At 37.5% G+C, this 24,882-nt stretch overlaps 1 long non-coding RNA gene across 1 annotated transcript; it reads right to left on the reverse strand.

Moving 5' to 3' along the window:
- LOC132217479 (uncharacterized) lies at positions 1-24,852 on the reverse strand. Its single transcript, XR_009448900.1, has 3 exons — positions 23,881-24,852; positions 20,075-20,190; positions 1-966 (listed from the first exon to the last, which is right to left on the reverse strand). It is a non-coding gene; the product is annotated as an uncharacterized LOC132217479 (long non-coding RNA).
- Positions 24,853-24,882: the final 30 nt, after the last annotated feature.

Below are 24,882 nucleotides of genomic sequence, written 5' to 3' on the forward strand. Positions count from 1 at the left end.
AAAAAAGAAAAACTGTTTCAGAGCCCAAACTGTTATCCTATTTTTAAAATTATTCTGATTTCAAAATAGAATAGGACTAAGGTTTATTTAATGTATTCATCCAGCAAACATTTAATAATGACCTACTATGTGTCAAGAATATAGTCTATCCCATGAAAAATTAGACATACTGCTCTGGATACAATAAAATAATGAAATGCTGGTGAAGGGAAAGAAGTGAATGCAATTAATTTTTCTGCCAAATGCCCATAATTATAAACCATATTGGTAAAATTTACTTTAGAAAGTAGTGAGTAGTTTATTTTAACCTGAGAGTCACACCCATTTACTGAAATGTCTTAATAACAAGCCTATTTTCAGTTTTGGACTGTTAATATAATACATTAAAGTTTGTGGGGTTTTTGTTGTTGTTGTTAATCCTGACCTGAGGATATTTTTTATTGACATTTAGAGAGAGTGGAAGGGATGGGTAGAGACTGAGAGAAACATTGATGTAAGAAGGACACATCAATTGGTTGCCTCCCTCACAACCCCGCTCCCAGGGCCTGCAATCGAGGTACGTGACCTTGACATGAATTGAACCCGAAACCCCTCAGCCCTAACCACTAAGCCCAACCAGTGAGGGCACACTGCAAAGAGTGTAAAGTTAAAATGGAACTCTCTCTCCAGTGATCTCATTCCTTTGGAGTATGAACACTATTAACATGTTTATTCATCCAGATTTTTTTCTATGCAATAAATTATAACAGGTGAAAAAAATAGATATTTCTAAAGTATTGGGAAATTTGACTGTCAAACCTCTTCTTTGATTGATGATAGCCAGGAGAATCTTTAGTTACCCAAAGATTGCCAACAGTGCAGCATTGCATGCTTCTCTTGTTATCAGTGGTCTGTTGTGCTTCTTTGCCACAGTAGTATAAGAGTAGCCGGGTACAGAGAACATATCTATTCAACCCCTTCCAAGTCCTGTTGATAAAAGTGAGAGTTGAAAACTTCGAAACAATCACATTATCAAAATTTGGTCATTACTCTTCACAAGGCTTTAGCACATCCTAGAACTTCATGACACCCCATGTTGGTATTACCATCAGGGAGGCCTTCAACATGCCCCATTTCACAGCTGGTCCTCTCATTCTATTGATGTCTAAGAGACCATGGCAACTCTGACCAAACATGCATGTAAAATAATAGGCTAATACTTATTCCTTCAATGAGTATTTTTGAAAACCTACTTTATGTCAATGAACATTTAGAAAGGAATACCCTGAGAGGACATCAAGGCCAAAATTCTCATTTCATAGATAAGAAAATTGAGGTTCAAGAAGTGAAGGTTTTTTCAAAATTACACAGTTGACTGGTTAAGAAGAGTTAACTCAGGACCTGGGTCTGTATCCAGGTTAAGGGACTACAACATGGAAGGGAGCTTCTAGGAGATGTAAGCTCCCCAAGAAAATAGAACATTTGAAAAAAAGACAACATTTTAAGATAAATATAAAAAATGTAGCATGATTAGGTACTTAACAATCCTTTATGACTTATGAGAAATTACTACTGAGAGAAGAAAAATAGAGCAACATACAAAAAACACAAGAGGCAGGATTAAAAATCTAGTCTCCTTTTTGAGTCTCTTATAAGCCCATGTAAACTGATCATGTTTTAGATCTAAAGACTTTCCAAGAGACAGAACAAAACCCAATGCAAAATTCTAGGAGGACATGAATGGCCTGCTGCATTTAGCGTCTTGGATCAGGCTCTCTTCTCACTTATATAAAGGATTAAATTATGCTGACATATTTCTATTCTAATGCTCTCTTTATGGCACATCTTAGTATGCAAATGCATAATCTTCAGGATAAAAATATCATAGAATAAGAGCTAATGGAGATTTTAATTCACATCATAAATGACCTTACTGAATTTTCTTACCTGATTTTGACATTGTCATACTCCCTGAGTTAACAAATATTCAATTCACAAATACCCAGGATATAAAAATAGACAGACAACTATTTTAAAAATAAACTTTTGGAAAGAATTTCTTTTTTTGTTAGTTGGAGTCTGGTCTTATGTGAAAGGCATAGGAAAGAGTTTTTAAATTTTTTTTTTTTAATTTTTAGTTTGCCTTTCAGTACAGCAGGCTTATGAGATGTAGGCACTTAAGAGATTTATGAGACTTAGTCTTTTTTGTTGTTGTTAATCCTCACCCAAGGATATTTTTCCATTGGTTTTTAGAGAGAGTAGAAGGGAGGAGATGAGACCAAGAGAGAGAAACTTTGATCACATCAATTGGTTGCCTCCTACATGTGGGGATCGAGCCTGCAACCTAAGTGCATGCCCTTGATCAGAATTGAACCCAAGACTTCAGACACCCTATCCACTGAGCCAAACCAGCTAGGCTGAGACTTACTCTTATATGACTTGTACATATGTAACACTAGTGAAGACTTTTGGAGGAAATACATTAGAAAGTCTTTAATTTTTTTTTCAATTTTAGTTTGTCATTTCCATCTAATCCTTCTATTAGCAAACACTTTCTGATAAGAAATTAGTATCCAAAGTATATAAAGAACTCATACAATTCAAAAGAAAAAACCAACACCTTGATTTAAAATTGGGCATAGGATCCAAATAAACTTTTTTTCCAAAGAAAATATAACAGATTGTCAACAGGTACACAAAAAGGGGCTCAACATCACAACTCATCATGGAAATGCAAACTGAATATCTGTTAGAATGGTAATTATCAAAAAGATGAGAAATAACAAGTGTTGGTGAGGATGTGGAGAAAATATATATTGGTATATATATTTATTTCCACCAACATTTCCACTGTTGGTGGAAATGTAAATTGGTGCAGCCACTAGGGGAAACAATATGGAGGTTCCTCAAAACATTAAAAATAAAACTACCGCATGATCCAGCAATCCCACTTCTGGGTATTTATCCATAGGAAATGACACACTAGCTTGAAAAGATATCTGCACACTCATGTTGTTACAGTACTATTTATAATTTCTAAGATATGGTAACAACCTATGTGTCCATCAATGAATAAATGGGTAAAGAAATGGTGGTAAATAAATAATGAAATATTACTCAGCCATAAAAAAGAAGGAAATCTTACCATTTGTAACAACATGGATGGACCTTGAAGGTATTATACTAAGTGAAATAAGTCAGACAGAGAAAGACAAATACCATATGCTCTCACTTATATGTGGAATCTAATTTAAAACACACACACACACACACACACAAACAAGATCATAGATACAGATAACAGATTGGTGGTTGTCAGCGGTAGGGGCCTGGGGAGAGCCAAATGGGTGAAGGTGGTTAACTATATAAACTTCCAGTTATAAAATAAATAAGTCCTGGGAATGTAATATACAGTATATTGACTATAGTTAATAACATTGTATCATATAATTAAAAGTTGCTAGGAGAATAAATATTATGTTATCGCCATAAGAAAAATTAAAATTGTAACTATGTAAAGTAATGGATGTTAACTAGACTTATTGTAGTTATCATCTCCCAAATATAAATATAGTGAATCATTATGTTGTACACCTAAAACAAAACTACTATAATGTTATATGTAAATTCTCTTATATAATAAAAGGGTAATATGCAAATTGACCCTAATGGCAGAACAACCAGAATGACATCTCAACCAGTCACTATGAGGTGCACTGACCACCTTTTGGTTCCTCCCCCCGGCCGGCAGGCTCCAATTGCTTGATGGCGAACAGGGATCCAGGGGTGGGTGGCGGTGGGGGGCAGGGCCGGCTTCTGGCAGCCAGAGAAGATGGCCCTGATCGCAGGTCAGGCCTAGGGATCATACCCGCGCACAAATTTTGTGCGCCGGGCCTCTAGTATCATAATAAAAACCTCTGATGATTTCTATTTGTTTACTTTGACTTCAAGAAAGTGTAGCTGCCCATGTTGTTTAATGAAATAAATAAACAGAATTTCATTAAAATAAATAAATCATTGGTACATTTATTTAAAATATAGTAGCCTCTTAACTCTCCAATATTTTGATAACTGATGTTAATGGGTTGACATAGACAATTCGGTAAGTGTTCTCACTCTGATGCTGTCTTTGAATTAGAGAGCTGTCTTTGGATTCAGTGAAGTTATTTGTATCTACATAATCTATCTCCTGGGTTTCTCCAGCTCCTTTAAGCAGGACCATCTGCATTAGATTTTACTAAGTCTATATGGCAATAACTTTAGTCCTACTAGAAAGCCACATAAATAATCTATACCAGGGGTCCTCAAACTTTTTAAACAGGGGGCCAGTTAACTGTCCCTCAGACCGTTGAAGGCTGGACTATAGTTTAAAAAAAAAACTATGAACAAATTCCTATGCACACTGCACATATCTTATTTTGAAGTAAAAAATAAAATGGGAACAAATACAATATTTTTATTTGCATGTGGCCCACAGGCCGTAGTTTGAGGACCCCTGATCTATACTAATTTTCTCCTTGAGAGTTTAGTGGATAATATTTCTACAATAAAGGTTGTGGTTTTAGAAATTTCAAGATAATTAAAACCATATTTAACTGTAAATATAAATAGCCTGATGAAATCCTATATAAAGAGCTAACATGCTAATTAGACCGAACAGTCGAACGACCACCTAGACATCCTTCCAGACAACCATTTGGATGACCTTCCAGATGAAGCCAGGGCTGCAAGAACCAGCCAAGGCTGCAAGGTGCTGAGAGGGCTGGCCGAGGCAGCTGGAGCTGCAAGGGCTGAGCCCCTTGCACAAATTTCATGCATCGGGCCTCTAGTATTGTATATTATGAAGAGATAGAAGGATTATGTACTAAAGGTAAGAATGCCTGAATTGGAGTCCTGTATTTGGCACACATAAGCAGATCTTGTGAATTTGGAGATGTCTTTTGGCATCTTTGAGTTTTTTATCTGCTAAAAATGATAATTATAACTCTGATTTCTTCAAAATGATATTGTTGTAAAGATACATGAGCTGGTTACACATCAAAAAGTTTCACAAAGTGCTATTCAAAATCAGAAATACAGTAATAAGCCTGGCCAATGTTGTTCAGTGGTTGACTGTCGACCTATGAATCAGGAGGTCACAGTTATCCAATCAGGGCACATGTCCACATTGCAGGCTCAATTCCTGTAGGGGGCGTGCAGAAGGTAGCCAATCAATGATTCTCCCTCATCATTTTTTTTTTAATTAAAACTTTATTGTTCAGATTATTACATTTGTTCCTCTTTTTCCCCCCCTATAACTCCCCTCCTCCCAGTTCCCGCCCCACCCTCCGCCCTCACTCCCCACCCACTGTCCTCATCCATAGGTGCACGATTTTTGTCCAGTCTCTTCCCGAATCTCCCACACCCCTTTCCCCCCCAAGAATAGTCAGTCCATTCCCTTTCTATGTCCCTGATTCTATTATAATCAACAGTTCATTCTGTTCATCAGATTATTTATTCACTTGATTCTTAGATTCACTTGTTGATAGATGCATATTTGTTGTTCATAATTTGTATCTTTACCTTTTTCTTCCTCTTCCTCTTCTTAAAGGATACCTTTCAGCATTTCATATAATCCTGGTTTGGTAGTGATGAACTCCTTTAGCTTTTCCTTATCTGTGAAGCTCTTTATCTGACCTTCAATTCTGAATGATAGCTTTGCTGGATAAAGTAATCTTGGTTGTAGGTTCTTGGTATTCATCACTTTGAATATTTCTTGCCACTCCCTTCTGGCCTGCAAAGTTTCTGTTGAGAAATCAGCTGACAGTCGTATGGGTATTCCCTTGTAGGTAACTCGGTTTCTTTCTCTTGCTGCTTTTAAGATTCTCTCTTTGTCTTTTGCTCTTGGCATTTTAATTATGATGTGCCTTGGTGTGGTCCTCTTTGGATTCCTTTTGTTTGGGGTTCTCCGCGCTTCTTGGAACTGTAAGTCCATTTCTTTCACCAGGTGGGGGAAGTTTTCTGTCATTATTTCTTCAAATAGGTTTTCAATATCTTGGTCTCTCTCATCTTCTGGCACCCCTATAATTCTGATGTTGTTACGCTTGAAGCTGTCCCAGAGGCTCCTTACACTATCCTCGCATTTTTGGATTCTTTTTTCATTTTGCTTTTCCCGTTGGGTGTTTTTTGCTTCCTCGCATTTCAAATCATTGACTTGATTCTTGCGCTCCTCTGGTCTACTGTCGGGAGTCTGTATAATATTCGTTATTTCAGTCCGTGTATGCTTAATTTCTAGTTGGTTCCCCAATATAGCATTGAAGGTCTCATTAGTTTTCTTGTAGATCTCATTAAGTTTATCGGCGGCTTCTAAACAGTTCTTGAGAGACCTTAAAAGTGTGGTTCTGAACTCTATATCTTCCTTTGACAATTTTGTCCTGTTTCTTTGTCTCCGCATTTTGTTATGCTTCCTTGGTGCACCCCCTAGTGGTCTTTGTTCGCAGTCTTATAGTTAAACCTTGATTGTTGTATCTAATCCCAGGGAGGGTTTGACCTCCAGGCCAAGTGGCTATGAGAATCAGCTGTGTCAGCAGTGAGAGAACTTCTGTCCTCTAGGGAGGTGCTAATTTAGCCTTTGCCTGAGGCTATCCGGCAAATGCCTCTGTGCAGGGCTTGGGCAGGGCGGGTTGCACAGGATCAACAGGGTGGGCCGGAGAGAGCAGTTATGGCGGCTCTCAGTCCTGTCCCCAGGGGCTCTGCCTCTCTGAGTCCCAGCACCCGCTGCAAAGCTCGGAGAGAAAGCTGCACTTGCTCTGACCGAAGCCAGACAGTCCCGCTTCTCCCATTTGAGTCTGGGTCCCTAAAGACTCGCCTGTATCTGGAGCTCAGAGTCTGCGACTCCCTCCCGATTGAAAACAACAACCGCGCCTTCCGCCGCCAGCCCGCTCCGCGCGCGCACTCCGCACCTCAGAATTTGACTTCAGCACTGCGCCTCCTCTGAGTGTCCGTGTGCGTTTCTCTTTCCTCCTAGTTGTAGGACTTCCACTCAGCCAGCATTCCTGTGGTTCTGGGTGATGTCCCTTCCGTCTTTTAGTTTTACTTTTGAAGTAGTTGTTCAAAGCAGCAAACTCCGGCGTTAACCTATGCCACCATCTTGGTTCTCCAGGGCCTCATTTTTAAAGTGGACCTCTGAAGTGTGGAGATTTACTGCTTCCAAAAATGAATACTGAGGCCTCTCCCTCATCATTGATGTTTCTTTCCCCCTCTTCTTTCCTCTTCAAAATCAATAAAAAGAAAGAAGCAATAAAATATTTGTAAAAAATGCAAAGTAATATTTTATTTTCTTTCACCCAAACTGGAGGTTTAATATATATATTTATTTTAATTTATTTTATTGAAACTTGGCTACACAACTCAGATTTCAGATAACTATTTTCATTGTCTCGTCTGGTTCTAAGAAGGCAATATTATTTATAGGATAGCATGCATATGTTCACTCCATTAAGAATTTTAACCAGCTTCTGTAATATGTGTTAAGGGAGGGGCGGGGAGGGAGGAGAAAACAGTAGGCACAGAGTTGTCACTTTACTAATAAAACATTTACTAAATACCTTTTGGGTAAAATATAGAGAAGGCTATTCTACCAAAATTTAGGATGACCATCTTGAAGAGAAATTTTTTTTTAAATAAATGAAAAGAAATGAAACTTGTAAGATAATCAAAGAAACGTTTCCAGGATCCAGCAAAGTCTTTTCTCCATTCAGTCAAGAAGGATATACTCAGAACTTGCTTAAAAGAAAAGGAAGAGCTATTAAAACAGTAAGAATTATTGATGTGAAAGATTATAAAAATGGTGTCAAGGAAGTAAATCAGGCAAGGAAGATAAAGCGTTCTTAAGGGAGAGAGAAATTGAAAATTCTTACAAAAAGAGAGAAAGGTAATGAGCTAGGGAACTTCAGACATCCATGAGGTTACATGTTAAAGAAAGAGATATTTATGTCGGTGTCTATCCCTGCTACCAGACTTTTAGCTCTTTAAAGCAAGATGCCATATCTTACTCATACTTGGGTCTCCCAGAGCAACTAGCTAAGTTCCTTGTTCACAGAAGGTACTCAATGGGTATTGAGTTGAACTTCAATAAAAGTTACCTGCACTAAACCACCAGGCTATGAAACACAATGATAGAAACAAAACCAGACAAATCTCAATTAAGTGCATATGTACTGGCTTATTTATTCATTCTACAAATTCTTAGTGAGCACCATGTGCTGGGAAGGCTCTGAGGAGACAGCAATGAATCATGTGTGTTAGGATCCTCTTTTTCTTTACAAAAATATAACCCAGATCTTCCAAGTTTGGCATAAGAAAAATTTCTTGATAATCAGGAGATAGTTGGATCACATGGCACTGCCTTTTCCCCTGGCTTTCCCTAGCTGTTGGGATCTTTACGTTTAAACTGACTGACATTGAGACAACCACACTGGGGTGGGGGTGGGGGGTGGCTGGTGGGAGGTGCAGATCCTCCTTTTGGCACTGCCCCTGCTTCCTGGAATACAGCCAAAATAGTTTATTTAAGATTGGGGATAACAAAAGGTAAATAAACCTAAATAATAGCATGCCTTTGGATAATATGGGTTGAAGTTATAGCTTGTCTCCAAAGCTCATGTGCTGGAGGGGAACAAAAAATTAAAAACCAAAGAGATCTTATTTATGTCTTTCCTTCTTGGCTCCCCATTTGCTACCATATGGTGGATCATGGGTCATCTAGTCATCTTTAATAGTCATTATTCAAGAGTACATTTTCAAACATTCTGACCTTTCGAGATCAAATCTCATTTTATATCTATTTGGGGCCCACCCACTCAGTAAAACTTTCCTGTGTGAGGACTAGCCTCTTTCCTTGACAATGATCAACAAGAAAGACCTAGTCCTTTAGACGGCTCTCTGAATACACATACACATACAGTAACAGAATAGGTGAGAAAGCTAGTTTATACCATGAGGGTACTATACTCCCTAGTTTCTTCTTTTATTCCTAATTAGGGAAATGGGTTATGTATCTATTACAATGATCAGAACAAGATAAAATAAGGTTTGTTAATTGTGTCCAGCTATCCTACCACATTCCCTATACATGTCATAGAGGGAAGAAACTCTTTATGTACACAAGTTCAAAATTTGAATCTTCAACACTTTGGCTCAAAGCACTCTGATGTAAAGGAGGTTGTGGGGAAAAGACAGAGGAGGAAGAGAAGCTACTCTTTTCAAATCTCTCCTATGTGCTAGTATAGTTCTAGCAACACACAAATATCTCATTGGGTCTTCACAACAACCCTATGAATTCAGCTCGTTTAATAGATGTGGAAACAACACGAAGGATCTAAGTGAGGAAGTCTGCTCATGTTTAGCTTATAATTATTGTGCTGAATTAGATTGAACTCAGCTTAAAGTAGTTAATAGGTATTTACTGTGAATTTACTATGTACAAGCATTACAATATATCATAGAGGAAACAAATTACTTCCACTCTAGTAATGGAGAAAAAAAACACTCCACGAATGAGGAGGTCATTCGTATCCACTGAAATAATATTTTCAGATGACTATAGTAGAGGTGAAGGCAACCATCCAGTGATTTAAAAAGTGAATGTCTGTGAGGAAACAGAGGTAATAAACATGTAATAGTATACTCCCTGAACATGTTGGTTCAGGTTAAAAATTCTCAAGCTCCTTTAAAAATTGAATTTGCTCAGTTATATTGAGTTATTCATTCAGAGACAGCCTGAGGCCTGGGACGTTAATTAGAACCATTTGCAGCAGATCCAAATCTAGCACAGATCTCCACTTTAAAAGGCAGGGGGAAGTGGGGGTGGGGAACAGCCTCCTGTTTCCAGAAAATAATTATTTCAGAAAGATCAAAAAGAAAAGGCAATTATGAAAGGGAGCTGCATCAGAAGGTAGGAAAAGAATTGAACAGAAAGAGAATGACTGCTCTAAGAAGTAATAAAAACGTCGTTTGTCAATATATTGTTCTGCCCAAACACATGGACTCGAACATTAATAAGATCTGGATTTGGATTCTGATTCCCTTGAAGAAAGCTGTTTTACATCTTTGAGCCTCAGGTTTCTCATCTGTAAAATGAGGAAAAATTATACTACTACTTACCTTTGTATGGTGATTGTAAAGGTTAAATAAGATAATACAAATAAAATGTCATTGGGACATTGAGAGCTCTTAGTACAGTGGTTCTCAACCTTGGCTGTACATTAGAATCACTGGGAATCTTTTTAAAATCCTGATTTCTGGGTCTCATCCTCTGGAACTTCTGTTTCTTTGTTATGGGGTGGGGCCACAACATTAGTAACGAAGAAACAGAATTTCCGGAGGATGAGGCCCAGAAATCAGGATTTTAAAAAAGATTCCCAGGTGATTCTAATGTGCAGCCAAGGTTGAGAACCACTGTCTTAGTAGGTGGTTGCTATTATGATTATTAAGTGATTTAAGGAGACTGTCTCCTTGAATTTAATGAATAGTTGGTAACCCACTAGTGCCATATTAATTCGATGAAATGCAAACAATCTTTAAAATATATTTTACAACAGTGGTTCATGGATGGGGGTGCATTTTGAGAGTTTGTAGGGAAGGTTTTTGGACATCATAGTAATGCAAAGAGTGGGAAGTGCACTCTCTGGGATTAGTACACAGAAGTTGGGGATGCTCAATATTCTAGAATTCTCAGGTAAGTCCTGCACATAGAAGAATGCATGCCCATGCTTCCTACATGATTTTTAAATGTCCCTCTAGAATTGATGTGGTTTTACCTACATGAATGTCTAGAAAAACCTGTGTAAAATGATCTGAACCTAGACCTCAACTCCATTTTACTTAAAACATAATTTTTTCATGGTTTTAATATGAATCTCCTAGGAATACAGCTATTATATAAATGGAGAAAAGAATTTGGTTTTGCTTCAATTTTTACTTAAAGTACTTCACCATTTTGGTAAAGTCATTGACTCATGACAATGTCACTTCTATGACAGATCAACACATCTGTAAATCAGTCTGCTTTTGTAGACCTGGTATTTCCATTAAAGCCAGTTTGTCCTCCGATAAAGTCATGCCTGAGCATTTCATATGTTATTTCATTATAAATTGTTTTGCTTTTAATGGTCCTGTATACTATAGCTAAGGCATTACATTGCTTTTTAATAAATTGTTTATATACATATAATATTATCTATAAATTTCACGTCAGGATGGTAAAGAAACAATTACAAAATATTTGCTATAAAGGGGAGTGTTGGATCTGATGGCGTTGAGAACCATGCACTAGAATTATGTTTCATGTCATGAAAATATATTAATAATATAAGGTCCAGTGGAAAAAATAAATTTCAAGCATTAGCTATTGATCTCATTTTTTTAAATAAACAAGCAAAAACCTCAGGATCTCACCCCCCCCCCCCGTACTATCTTATGGGATCATAATAACTCAACTGAAGAGGCCTCCTCTGAGGTGTTGTATAGTTCTACAGCTTTTTAATTAAAAAATTTGTGTTTTGCCCTAACCGGTTTGGCTCAGTGGATAGAGCGTCAGCCTTCGGACTGAGGGGTCCCAGGTTCGATTCCGGTCAAGGGCATGTACCTTGGTTGCGGGCACATCCCCAGTGGGAGGTGTGCAGGAGGTGGCTGATCGATGTTTCTCTCTCATCAATGTTTCTGACTCTATCCCTCTCTCTTCCTCTCTGTAAAAAATTAATAGAATATGTTTAAAAAATTTGTGTTTTATTTTCGTTGGAGAATTATAAAATGTATTATTTGAGTGCCCAGAAATCAGATGAGAAATGAAATACAGATTCTAATCTTGGCTTTATTATTTAGAAAAGTCATTTTATTTTTAATGGTCTACTTTATCTGAAAAACCTGAGGTTTAAGATATATTATCATTAACAAAAGACTTACAGCTTTCTGGTTCTATGATTTTAAAGACTTTGCTCAGGTCATGCTTCCCCAAGTATGCTTCACAGAGCACTGATATGATAGGTCATTTATGGGTATTAAGAAAATAGGGTTCTCTGGTTAATATATCTGAGAAAAAAACCGGGTTAAGTGAAGTTAAACATGTTTCTTTAGGTAAGACATTTTAATTTCCTTGGTAAGCTTGAGTACTGTGAGTTTTCAAGACAAGTGCAGTGGGTAGCAAATCCTGTATACATTGGGCCACAGAATCTCCCCTCTACTTACACCTGAAAATCTCAAAAGTAGCTTTATGCATACCCAATAGCAGGTGTTGGTACACACTAATTTAAGATGATGTACATTGAAGATAATGTTTTAGAAAACATTTATTTCCAAAGAACTCAATCCCCATGGTTAATTTTCAGGCATTATAACAAGCAGTAGTTCTGTGTAGTGATCCCCTTAAGTCACATCATATGGTGGAATCCTAACCTGTAAGTTCAGGTTGACAGAAAGAAGGAACTGAAAAGGTTAATAAAAGAACACAAATTAAAATGTGTAATGAGCATGAGTCATTTTAGAACTAAAAAGTGAAAGAGAGATTCTCTTCACATCAATAGATTGCTCCATTTTAAAAATTCTGTACAGAAAGACTATGTTTGGTTGGTCTAGTCAATTAAAATAGTTAAATCTGAAAGGTATTTTTATTTTTGCTTGCCTGTATTTTTTACAATGCAAATTCATTAATAAAGGGCTGTTCAGAACAACAACAACAAACTATATGACCTTCAAGGAAATGACAGTTATCCTGTGATTTACAGGGTTTATGACAAAAGCCAAGTTTTGCCAGGTCTGGATTCTACGAGTGAATTTTGAACCTCCAGTGTCCTGCAAAATGCTTCCACCACACACCACTCCTATTTCCCTAGAAAAACATCAGTATAGATACAGAAGGAGCGTAATATTACATATGGAAAATAAGTAGGAAATTAGATGATTTAAAATATTAGACATATTGCGTTTTCTTGATTATTTGGGGGGATTACATCACCAGTATAGATGTGCTAAATTTTTAAAAAGTGGAGTATAATTCTAGAAAGAACACAAATAACATTATTCCTGTTGTAGAAAAGAGCATACTATCTTTAACTAATGATTAAAGATCAGCTGGTAGAAGTTCACCAAATTTTTTGTGTGGGTGTATCAGCAGATGGTATTAGTTAAAAAAAAACACACCAAAAACCCTGAATGTTTGACATTTAAAGAGTTATTTTAGACTATATAAGTCTCACATTTCAAAACGTAAATTATTTAATAAGTGGAATTATCTGTTGAAAATTTTTAACATCTAGTTTATTTGCCCTGCCATACAGTATATTTCTGGGCCAGTTTCTACATAAGATGGTTTATGAAAACTAATTTTAATAACATAACAAATAAAACTTAATCCATCATCAAAATAAAAACTAAACTAAACAGTCAAATACTGTGCTCTAAAACAAAGTTAAGGCTTAACATATAAAGCTCTTAAGGGCATAAACAATACTGAAGTCTATATTTTACCAAACAGTTATTAAGTTTTTACATGCGCAAGTCATTGAGCTAAATTTCTGGGGCAAAAACTGTTATCATTCTAATCCAGATCCAAATTCAGTATCATTTATTGTGAGTCAACGCAATATTATGTGCCTTCTGATGGTAGATAACATTTCATGTAGAATGTACCTATGATGTATTCTAGTAAAAAATGTTTAATTTGAATCCAACAAATCTTTGGATATAACATCCAGGGATCATAGAACAAACCAAATGTTAACACAAGGAAACAATTAAATAAACCGGAAAGTGTGACATTCTCTAGAACAATTGTTCTAGTTTCTTCAGCAAGTCATGGTCATTAAAAAGTACAGTGCTAGCCTGGCTGGTATGGCTCAGAGGTTGAACATCGACCCATGAATCAAGAGGTCGCTGATTTGATTTTTGGTCAGGACACATTCCTGGGTTGCAGGCTCGATCCCCAGTAGGGAGTGTGCAGGAGGCAGCCAATGGATGATGTTTCTTTCTCACCTAGGTTTCTGTCTCCCTTCCTCTCTCTAGAAATCAATAAAAACATATTTTTTTTAAAAAGTATAGTGCTAGATGAAGAGACACTTAGCCATATTAACTGCATGCAATGTGTGGTCCTGGCTAGAGACTGGCTCAGATAAACCAGTCTTAAAGGACATTTTTGTGTCATTAAGGAATTTTTAAAACTATATTCTGCATTAGGTAAAGCAAACATTTACTAACATAGGTGGACCTCATCAACTGATAAAAGCAAGTTACAAAACAGCATATATGGTATGAGTTAATTTTCTTAAAAAAAAAAAAAATAGAGAGCCAGAAAGATTATACCACTAGGCGTTAAATATAGTGGATGCATAATGTTTTTATTTTTGCTTGCCTGAAGTTTTTACAGTGTGAATTCATAAATAAAGGGCTATTAAGAACAAAACATATGGCCTTCAAGGCAATGACAGTTTCCCTGTGACTTACCAGGCTGTATAAGTATTAGCAATGGTATATGACAAAACTCAAATTTTGCAAGGTCTTGATTCTAGGAGTAAATGCTGAACTTCCAGTCTCGTGCGAAATGCTTCCACCCAATGCCACTCCTATCCCCCCATTCCCCCATCAGTTACATATTCTGGGATCTTCCACAGGTTAAGAGTAAACTCTTCTCCTTATCTCCTAAAGACAAAGACTTCAGCTTCTTTCTATTTTAACTCTTTCTCTCTTGGGCCTCAGGAAGGAGGAGTGGCCAACTAGATGGGCTAGAGCTTGACATTTACTAGAGCACAGTTTACTGATGGGTAGGTTGCTGGGTCTCAAGTACAATTCTGCATGCACATTTTTCCCCCACACCAGATGGAGTAGACTATGAGTCTAGCTCCAATATGTTAGCTGGATATGCAATATGTTAGCAGAACCTTCGTAATGCTTCCCACCATGAGGACATGGCCTACCATCCTCTCTTTGTTTCACCTGTAGCTGCCTGTCCACCATTCTCTCTCCTGCTGTTCAAGCTCCTCACATGCGACAGGGTAAGTCAGCCAACAGCCATCTTCATTTCTGTGAGAAAGAATCCCTCACTTTGGCCTCAGCCTAATAGTGTAGCTAGTTCAATAGTCTCTTTAGTCCTGTATAGGACTTATTTTAGAGCCTATATACTAAATGTCCTTTGTTGTGGAAAGCCCCATAAATATATACTTGGTTTCTGAAAGAAGCAAATGCTTCAAATAGAAAATTTAGAGCAGATAAAATAATAATTTCTTACAATACTTTATGAAAATCATGCCTTCAAAATAACATCCCAGGTAGTGAAATCTTGATTAAATGTACTGTGTCTTCCCACCTCTTTGCTTCTTTAGGCACTCCTACTTCTCTATTGAATGTTCTAATATTTTAATTAAAAAGCATATAATAAAAATAAATGCATATAATAAAAATAAATGCAATAAAAATATTTCCATGGAGTTTCATGGAAATTTCTTATCTGAAAAGTCATCCCCATAGCAACTAACTGTAACTCTACTATCAGATTCACATATCAATGTCAGGCCTAAGATAATGTCATATAATCTTTCTATGATTTCATTCTCCAGCTCATCCTTGCTACACAGAATTGCAGGTAACTATGAAAAACAAGAACCAGCACAATAAAAGCATATCATTTGTTAATGCTTTTAGCATAACACGGTGACATTTGGTATTTTTGGTAAAGTAGTTATGTATGCCAACCTATGCATTAACATATAATCTTCTTCTATCCACCAAAAGGATTGGTCAGGTAAAAATATTAATTTAATTGATCAGACAATTATAAATCCTGCACTATAAAGGAAGGAAGAAAAAAGTAAGATAGGTAGTTAGGTTTGTTCTGGGGAGCTGATTAGGTTGTGCCATCAGAAAACAAGGCATTGTAGCTGATAAAGAAGAAATTCATTAGAGGAAGAGAGCCAAAGGGGATACACTTCTTTTGACCATTTATTTGTCTTATTGTAATACTGTAACCTAATTACAAAACCTAGAGCAGCAGTTCTCAACCTGTGGGTCGCGACCCCTTCGGCTGTGGAATGACCCTTTCACAGGGGTCGCCTAAGACCATCCTGCATATCAGATATTTACATTATGATTGATAATAGTAGCAACATTACAGTTATGAAGTAGCAACAAAAATAATTTTATGGTTGGGTCACAACATGAGAAACTGTATTTAAAGGGCCAGAAGGTTGAGAACCACTGACCTAGAGTAATATATAACATTTTTTGTTATTTCTTATTTCTCATAATGTTTACACTTGCTTATGTTCATCTTCAGGTTGTTTAGGGTATGTAATATCCTGTCCCCCCCCCCCCCCCCCTGTGTTTGATAGATCAGGAAGCTGAGAAAAGAAAATCCTGGCAAATTGCCAATGGTAGCAAAACTATTTAATGATATAATTGGTTGTTGAAAACATCATTTCTGCTTCCCCATCTGGTATGAACACATCTGTGTATTTATACAATTTTTTAGGCTATGGTTACCTGGAGATTTTTGTAAAGAGATTACCTGAAATAAATACATGCTTTGAGTATTTTCTACTTGTGGCAATGTAATTTCCTCATGTCATTGAATTTTGTTTTTATGATTTTTCACTCCTGATAAAATCTTACAGAAGAAAGCACAGTAGCTTCTCTTTTAAGGTAGCTTTGAAACATTTATAATATTAATATAAACCAGCACAAACCTGTATACTATATTAATTAATTTAGACAAGAAACATTGTTTACCACTATCAGACTTAACATTTAGTATTTAATTTGTTTTCATGACAACTCTCCAAGTACGTATTATACTTATGTTTCAGATGAAGTGAAACAACTTGCCTGGGGTCACATAGTAAGTGGGTAGTAAGTGGCAGAGCCAGACTTTGTATCGAGATCTATCTTTCTCCCAAAGCATAGGATTTCTACCACACCAGAGTCCCTTCTCTCAAAGTGCTGTGGGTACTCAGATGGGGAGGAAGATATATCTGATGAGGAGGGGATGACAGTAAGCGTTCATGAAAGAAGGAGCATCGCAGCTAGTGCTTGAATGTGCTTGTTTTGATCATGTGGGAATGGCAGGTTGAGAAGTAGAAACCAAAAACAACGTGAACGAAGGTCCAGAGAGGGAAAGTCAGTACATGAAGGGAACAAGTTAGGATAGAACCTAGAATGAATGAAAAAGAAATGTGCTAAGTTTAGCAAGGTGTTTGAGGTTATAAAGATCCTTGAACAAAAGGCAGTGAGAGCCTTTACTAACTACCATTGGCCTAGAAGAGGTATGAATAAAACAGACACACTCCTAAAATTTCAATGGTATCTGGGTTAGGAGAATAACTCTCTGCTTAAGAGGAGTCCCCCCCTCCCCCACCCTTTAATTTATAAAGAGTAAGGGAACCCTTCCACTCAACAATTCAGAATTTAAATGTAGATGGTGTTTGGGATATCAGAAACAAACTCTACTGACCTTTCATTAAGATAGATAGATAGATAGATAGATAGATAGATAGATAGATAGATAGACAGACAGATAACCATGAAAGTTTTATTGAAAATGTCTTGCTTTAATTTAGATAAACATAATTATAAGTTTGCTTTGCTAGGGTAAAACTTTTAGTTATGAAACTCAACCCAATGGCTTACCTCAATTTCTTTAGACCAGTGGTTCTCAACCTTCCTATTGCCGCGACCCTTTAATACAGTTCCTCATGTTGTGGTGACCCCCAATTTCATTGTTAAAAATTGAACATAATTAAAGCATAGTGATTAATCACAAAAACAATATGTAATTACATATGTTTTTTCCGATGGTCTTCGGCAACCCCTGTGAAAGGGTCGTTCGACCCCCAAAGGGGTCGCAACCCACAGGTTGAGAACCGCTGCTTTAGACTCATCAGCCATCTGATGAAGTGCTGGATTCATCCAGGCTGCACCTACACGGAGGCTGCCCACTAGTTTATGGTGGCAGTATGTTTAACTAAAACACTATTTTCAGTTTCCCTTTCAATTGTTTGTGTCCTGTCATTAAGTATTGGCCGATGAAATCTAAAAGCAAATATTTCTTACGTGGGCCTTCCAGGAAAGTGCTTAGTGGTAGTAGTAATTTTTCTCCTGCCAGGAAAATGGATGTGATAACTGGAATCCAATGGCCAAAATATGTCTGTTAACCTCTTTGGTGCGTTTGAACAGAATAGAAAGAGCACTCATCCTTGCAGATAGATTAGAAAAAGTTCCTCCTCTCGGTATATGCAATACATCACACTATACAAACCCCACTCACTTCTTGACCTGGTGCCTTTGCAGTAAAGAAACTGCAAAACTATATGAGGTGGCCCTGACAGCCACCTTGGACTATGAGGCAGGAAAGGAAGCCATGTTCTAAAGATAGCAAAACTAAAGAGAAAAGGAGATGGTTCCCTGCTCACCATGAATGTGCCATATCGGCTCTAAATGGACGACTTCCACACTTCTTTTGTGCGAGAGAGAGAAAAAATATTGTTTGTCACAGTTCCTTCTGATTTCTTTTACTAGCAGCTAATTGCTAGTAAATTAAGAACACAGCATGTTTTGAGACGTGCTACTATGAAGTACTTATTGAACAAATATTCCTTGAGCATTATGTATCAGATAATCTATATATGCCAGGGATAAAGACAGAGCTTACAATCTAGGATGTGAAAGATTGATGTGTGCTTACATAGATAATTATAGTGTACTGTGATATGGTGGTTCAGTTTGCATATTGCACGAAGACCTGTGGCCAACAGCTGAGTGGGGGCTGTGCTTTGACAGACTGCATTTACCTAGAGGGGGGAACTTTTCTAGTTCATCTCCATAAAGGGGATGCCCCATTTTAAAGACTAAGATTCAACCAATAATAATGCCTTATTTTTGTTTAGCCGTTTCCAAACTTATTTTAGCAGCAGTTAGCTTTCTTTGAAAGAACCCTCATCTGCCCTAGCTGGTTTGGCTTAGTGGATAAAGTGCCGGCCTGCAGACTGAAGGGTCCTGGGTTTGATTCTGGTCAAGGGCACATGGCTGGGTTGTGGGCACCATCCCCAGTAGGGGGCCGTGCAGGAGGCAGCAGGAGGCAGCCGATCAATGATTCTCTCATCATTTATGTTTCTCTCTCTCCCTCTCCCTTCCTCTCTGAAATCAACAAAAATATATTTTAAAAGAAGAAAGAACTCTCATCTGGAAACACAATACATTAATCCGGATGTTTTGGTTTTAGTGATCTAACTCAAATTAATTTAGCTGTAGAAGAGAATTTACTAGTTAATTTACTTATACTTATTGTAATAGATGTGGGCACGGTGTGCTAAGGAAATACACAGTAGGGCTTTTAGGGAAGGCTTCATAAAGGAAGTGATACTTGAGCTAAATCTTGAAGAATGATTTCAAGAGGAGGACAGAATGGGAAACAGCATACCATGCTGAGGAAAGAGCGTGTGCAAAGATATCTAAGAGAGCATGTTCTGTTCCAGAAATGGGAAGTAGAGAGAAAGGCTGATGGTTAACTGGCTGCAAGTGGTGGTGGTAAGAAAGGCAAATTATTAAGAGACATTCATGCTTATTAAATTAGGTTTTAGTATTTAAATTATTGGAAGTCATTGAAAGATTTTAAAGAGCATTATAATACGATTAGAGCATGTTTTAGGAAGATGTTAGGATTGTACTTTGTAGGGAAACGTTAATTAAAAATTGCAAGAGCTCAGGCAAGAGGTGACAGGCTGACTTAAGACAGCAGTACATTGAAATGGAGAGAATCAATTAATGAAAATATTTAGTAGGTCAAATAGGTAGATTATGGTGGGGATGGTACAGAAAAGTTAAGGATGATTCCTAGGATTCTACATTGGGTGATCATTCATATGACTGCATGACCATTAGCACGTAGGTACAATTTTTAATGGGAGAGGGTCACACAAGGTCAGGGATAGATTGGGAAGGAAAGACAATCAGCTCACTTTCCTTGAAATAGGTGCAGACTGGGTGGAGATACCCAGGAGAAAATTGACAATATAGATCTGAATGTGTGGCAAGAACTCTGAATTGAAGGTGTAGATTTGGGAGATATAAGCAAGCATACCTTGGAGATACTGTGAATTCAGTTCCAGACCACTTCAATAAAGTATCGTAATAAAGCAAGTTGTAATCTTCTTGCTGGTGGAGGATCTTTCCTTCAATTTGTAAAAAATACAACATCTGTGAAGTGCAAAAGAGCAGAGCACAGTCAAATGAGGTATGCCTACAGTTAAAATGTGTATATCTGACCATCTAAGACTCAAAGATTGTGTTTGGGACCAATATGAAAAACACATGAGAGGCTCAAAAAGGCAAAGGGGTCTATTATGGCCTCCATGTCGCCAAATATCTTCCCACTAAGCAGTCAGTGTCTGAAATTGCCATTGTTGTGATTTATTCCTTTAGGTTAAGGTTGTATCTCTAAGTAATTGCCTCTTAAGAATACTTTGGGGAGAAATTAAATAGACAACAGGGTAGTTTAATGAAGAGAACAACTGAGCTAGGTATCCAGAGATCAATTTCTAACACTGACTTAGCCATCGACTGCCTGGATAATGTTCAGCAAGTCACTTTGTCTTGGGTTCCTCATGTGGAAAATAAGGAAGTAAGACCAGGCGACCTTTCCATATTTGGTAGTCTGTGATATTATGTCCTTCTGGAGTTTAGTTCAGTGATTTTCAAATTTATTTAGCAGCAGTTAGCCTTCTTTGAAAGAACTTTCATGCAGAAACACAATGTATCAGGCTGTTTTCGTTGCTGGGGTCTAACTCAAGTCTGATTAGATGTTGAAGAGAATTTACTAGTTAATTTATGCTATGTGAAAAGGTGCAGCTAGACCCCATGATGACTGGAACATGAGACTGGTGCACTACCAGGACTTGCTCTCTACACTTCTCACTTGTGCGTGATGGCTTCATTCTATACAAGGCAGTATGTGGCCACTGGCCATTCTCAGCACTTCCTTTTTCCTTCCTCCTTGTCTCAGATTACCACTTTTCCCCTTTCTTCCCTGGAGAAAACACTCTGGAGAAGAACTTTTCTTGCTGTGGTTTGAGGCATATTTCCCATGCTGCAGCCAAGAAGTTGGGGGACTCTCTTAAGCTGTAGTGGGCACTAGAATCACATGTTTATAAGTTAGGCAGAAATAGTTTCCCCAAAGAAAAGGAGCATTGTTCACAGAAAAATGAAAATTACCAGGCAGACAAAGATGGTCAATATCTACAACATAAAACAGGTTTTTCCACCTATATGGTCCCCTCTGTGTAAAATAGATGGCTTCTGAAGCATACCTTTAAAGTCACCATAAGGACCCTTGGGTTATAGCATTAAAATAATTGATTTTATTGAATGGATAGTATGCCAGATACCTGCAAGCCCTTGACAAATCGAAGCACCAGATATTTATTCATGGTGGTGGTGTGTTAACCCAGAAGAAAAATTCTGGAATAAGGGAAGTACTAGAAAGAATGGTACTGATGCTGATGGGGTAAGGGTGGAGATTCTGAATATTCAGGGATCAAGAGACTTGAGACAGTGCAGAAAGAGTAGGCTGGAGGGCACCAAGATGAAGTTGGCCTACTTAGCCATTTTATCTAGGACTAACATATCACATGGCACAATATTAATAATGTTGGAAAAATGTTCATATTTGGCTATGATAGTAAGATGGCCCTTGATGTCACTCTTAGTCATTCTAGGGAAAGGAACAACAGGGAAGTTTATGGAAAGAGAGTTTATGGACCTGGAAAGGAACAGAGGTGATGAGTGAAGCCACCTTTCTTGGATAAATATACCTATGGTAAATGGTACCTCAAAAAAAATTAGAAAGTAATGGGGATATAGAGAGGAAGAGGAAGAGGAATAATATGAGTAAAAGATGAGAAGTTAGAGAGGAGTTTAGTTCAGTAAAAGGTAGAATATAGTTTGGAAGCCTTGTCAGGAAATTTGGGATGTAAAAATTCAAGATCATTTTGATTAATACTTGTTTAAAAGTTGTACTAGTGAATATCATGTAAATTATATTTAATTATTTTAGTAATTATACCTTACTGAATAATTTAAATGTGACACTTTTCTTGAAAAGCTATGTAGCTATTAATATAAAAGTGTATATTGAAAGCAATAAAATAAGATTTGATTATCAAATAGTAATAATGTTCCTAAAAGTTTTTTAAATCTTTGCTTTTTGAGCAAGTTTTTCAAAGGAATTTCAGAAAACAGACAAAGGAACATAATTTTAAGCGATCTTATAGATCCAGCTACCTGTGCTACCAACAGAAAAAACATGGAGAGATCAGATTTACTCAGATGAAATATTAAGTGCAAATTTGGAAAATGCACAAGTTGCTAGAACATGAAGTACTTTTTTTTTTTTTAAATTTAGAAGGAATCAACCAGTTCTGTAATAATACAAACAAATATAAGCGTTTTTTCAGAACAAATTGTACCTACACAGCAGGGCTATTAAACCAATTTGGTCAAAAAGGTCTTACTTAAGCCAGAAGTTTTCACTTGGATAAATCATTTCTTTAAAGAGATAGTTTCTTATTTTTAATCTTAAAAATTTCAATGTCTGACAAACATAAAAAATTCCTATGAAATATGAAAAGCAAATGTTGATCTTCTAGAAAGCTGCTTGTATAAAAAAATAGTTTAAGTGTTAACTCTTTTGTTGGAATGTCTTTTGAATTGAGTCTTAGGAGAGAGCTTTTGTTTTTACATCGGTGGAGATTTAATTCCTCAGCATTTGCACAGTGGCAAAAACTATTTGAAAATTATTATTTCTCTAATCTCAGTCTCATTGCAAATGTGATATATTTATATGTAAAAGTATTGCTTTCCTTTTGTTTTTAGTGAGTCAACTCATTTGCCATGTATTGCATAGAGAACATCCTTGAGTAGAGATTATTTAAATTTAATCTGCATTCAATTGACCTTTTTATAATAAAACCTTCTATTCTTAACTCTGAATGTCACAATTATAATTATTCAATGGATTGTGATTCATTTAGTATTTAAAAACTAAAGGTCAACAATGAACATCCCCTCTAGAAACCTAAGCTTCTGGACCAGTAAGCCTTACCATTTATTAGTACTTAACATCCACAAAAGGTCCCCCCTCTCACAGTCACCACTGCTGTAAAAGTGGCAGATACCATATGGCTCAAGTGGAAATGCCAGTGCCATCAGCCTTATCTTCCTGGGCATTGTTGTAACTATTAATTTTGTATTACTTCTCATACTTTCATCTCGGGTTTGTCCTGTGAGAATTTCCTGTTTATGTGTCTGCTTCCCCTATGACTGTGAGCTCCTTAAGAATAGAGACTACATATCCTTATCTTTGTATCTCTGATGTTAAATACAATGCATGTCTGGAGCATAATACACCCTCCACAGGTATTTGTTTATTGTATATGAATGAACAGCTACGAATCTATAGTTATAGGTATTCAAAGAAGCTTAAATCTGCGAGACTAACCCATCATCTGATTCATATTTTCCAGGTTTATTTCCCTCTTTTCTTCAACATCTGGTAGTATTTCTCCTTGGGAAAGAGTGTTTGTGTGCCAAGGAGAAATGCTGTGGCAAGATGCCATTGAGACAGGTTTACTACTCTGGGTTCCTGAAGTGACTTGTTTGGCTTTGTTGCTTACAAAGCAAAAGATAATTATCCATTATATGTCAGCCCAGACTTAAAATAGTTGGGGAGGAACAAGTGGGGACTTCTTCCAGGATTAAAGCCATTTTGACGCCTATTACACAGTATAGGGATGGTGTTGCTAGGGAGAGAAATGGAAACAACACAGGTGGAAAACAAAACAGCCTGAGGTCTTCTATGCCCTTAAGGGGCTTCTTCACTCATTCACTCACACTTCCTGGTAACAAAGATGAAAGTGGTGCAACTGTTCTTCTGCAATGGTGAACTCTTTTAATAGATGATCCGTTCTGTATAAATGATGATTTGCATTTTTAACGCACCATTTTCCCCAGGAGGTGAAAACGTTCTGCAACCTATAATGGGGTCTAAGATTAATTGCAACCCTACACAACGTGCTTAGTGTGCTAAACAACAGCCCTGTAGGAAAAACAACACTGAACACTGCTAATATACCCGTGACCTGGAGCATGCATTGAGAAAGAGATTGCAAAATTGCAACAGCAGTATTCTTTCTGCCTCTAGAGCTGGTATGATTTGGTTTTGGACTGCTGGTGGTAACAGCTGAATGGAGCTGACCCACAAAAACAAAATCAAACCCCGGGAACTGAAATGTCAAGGTCATATTCATCAAGTAAACATTAATATTTCTATTTTACATTTTGATGTCTTCATTCTGCAGCCAAAGAAACGTGATTCTATCGCGAGAAGGGAGAATTAGAATACATATAGAACGGGATTAGCGCAGAGTCACAGGTTCTTTTATTTACATTTCGCTGTGCCACCTATAGATACTACACGTAAAAAAAACAAAAACAAAAAACACCCACAACGATGTCAGGAAACATCTCCTTCGGTCACTTCCCCGCACCTGGCATCTCAGCCACCCAGACCCGCGCTCAGCTCTGCTGTCAGCCTCTGGCGAGCGAGCAAGCAGTAAACAGAGCCGAGTCCACGCGTGAGCACGGGGGGAGGCGGTTCGCCAGCCTCTCTCTCTCCCCCCACCATGCATTTGTGGATGTGGGTTTTTGATACCCTGCTAGCCTTTCCAGCTCCGCTCGACACTCAAGCCCCCCAAAAAGAGAATAAGAATAAAACAGCAAAGAGTAAAGGAGAAAACAAGCGAGTCCCCTGGCCGCGGCGCGCGCGCGCGCGCACGCGCACCGGCCGCGGGAGGCGGGGCCCAGGCCGGGGCTCCGGGAGCCCCGCCTCCTCCC

Source organism: Myotis daubentonii, chromosome 1, assembly GCF_963259705.1.
Source record: "Myotis daubentonii chromosome 1, mMyoDau2.1, whole genome shotgun sequence".
NCBI lineage: Eukaryota > Metazoa > Chordata > Mammalia > Chiroptera > Vespertilionidae > Myotis > Myotis daubentonii.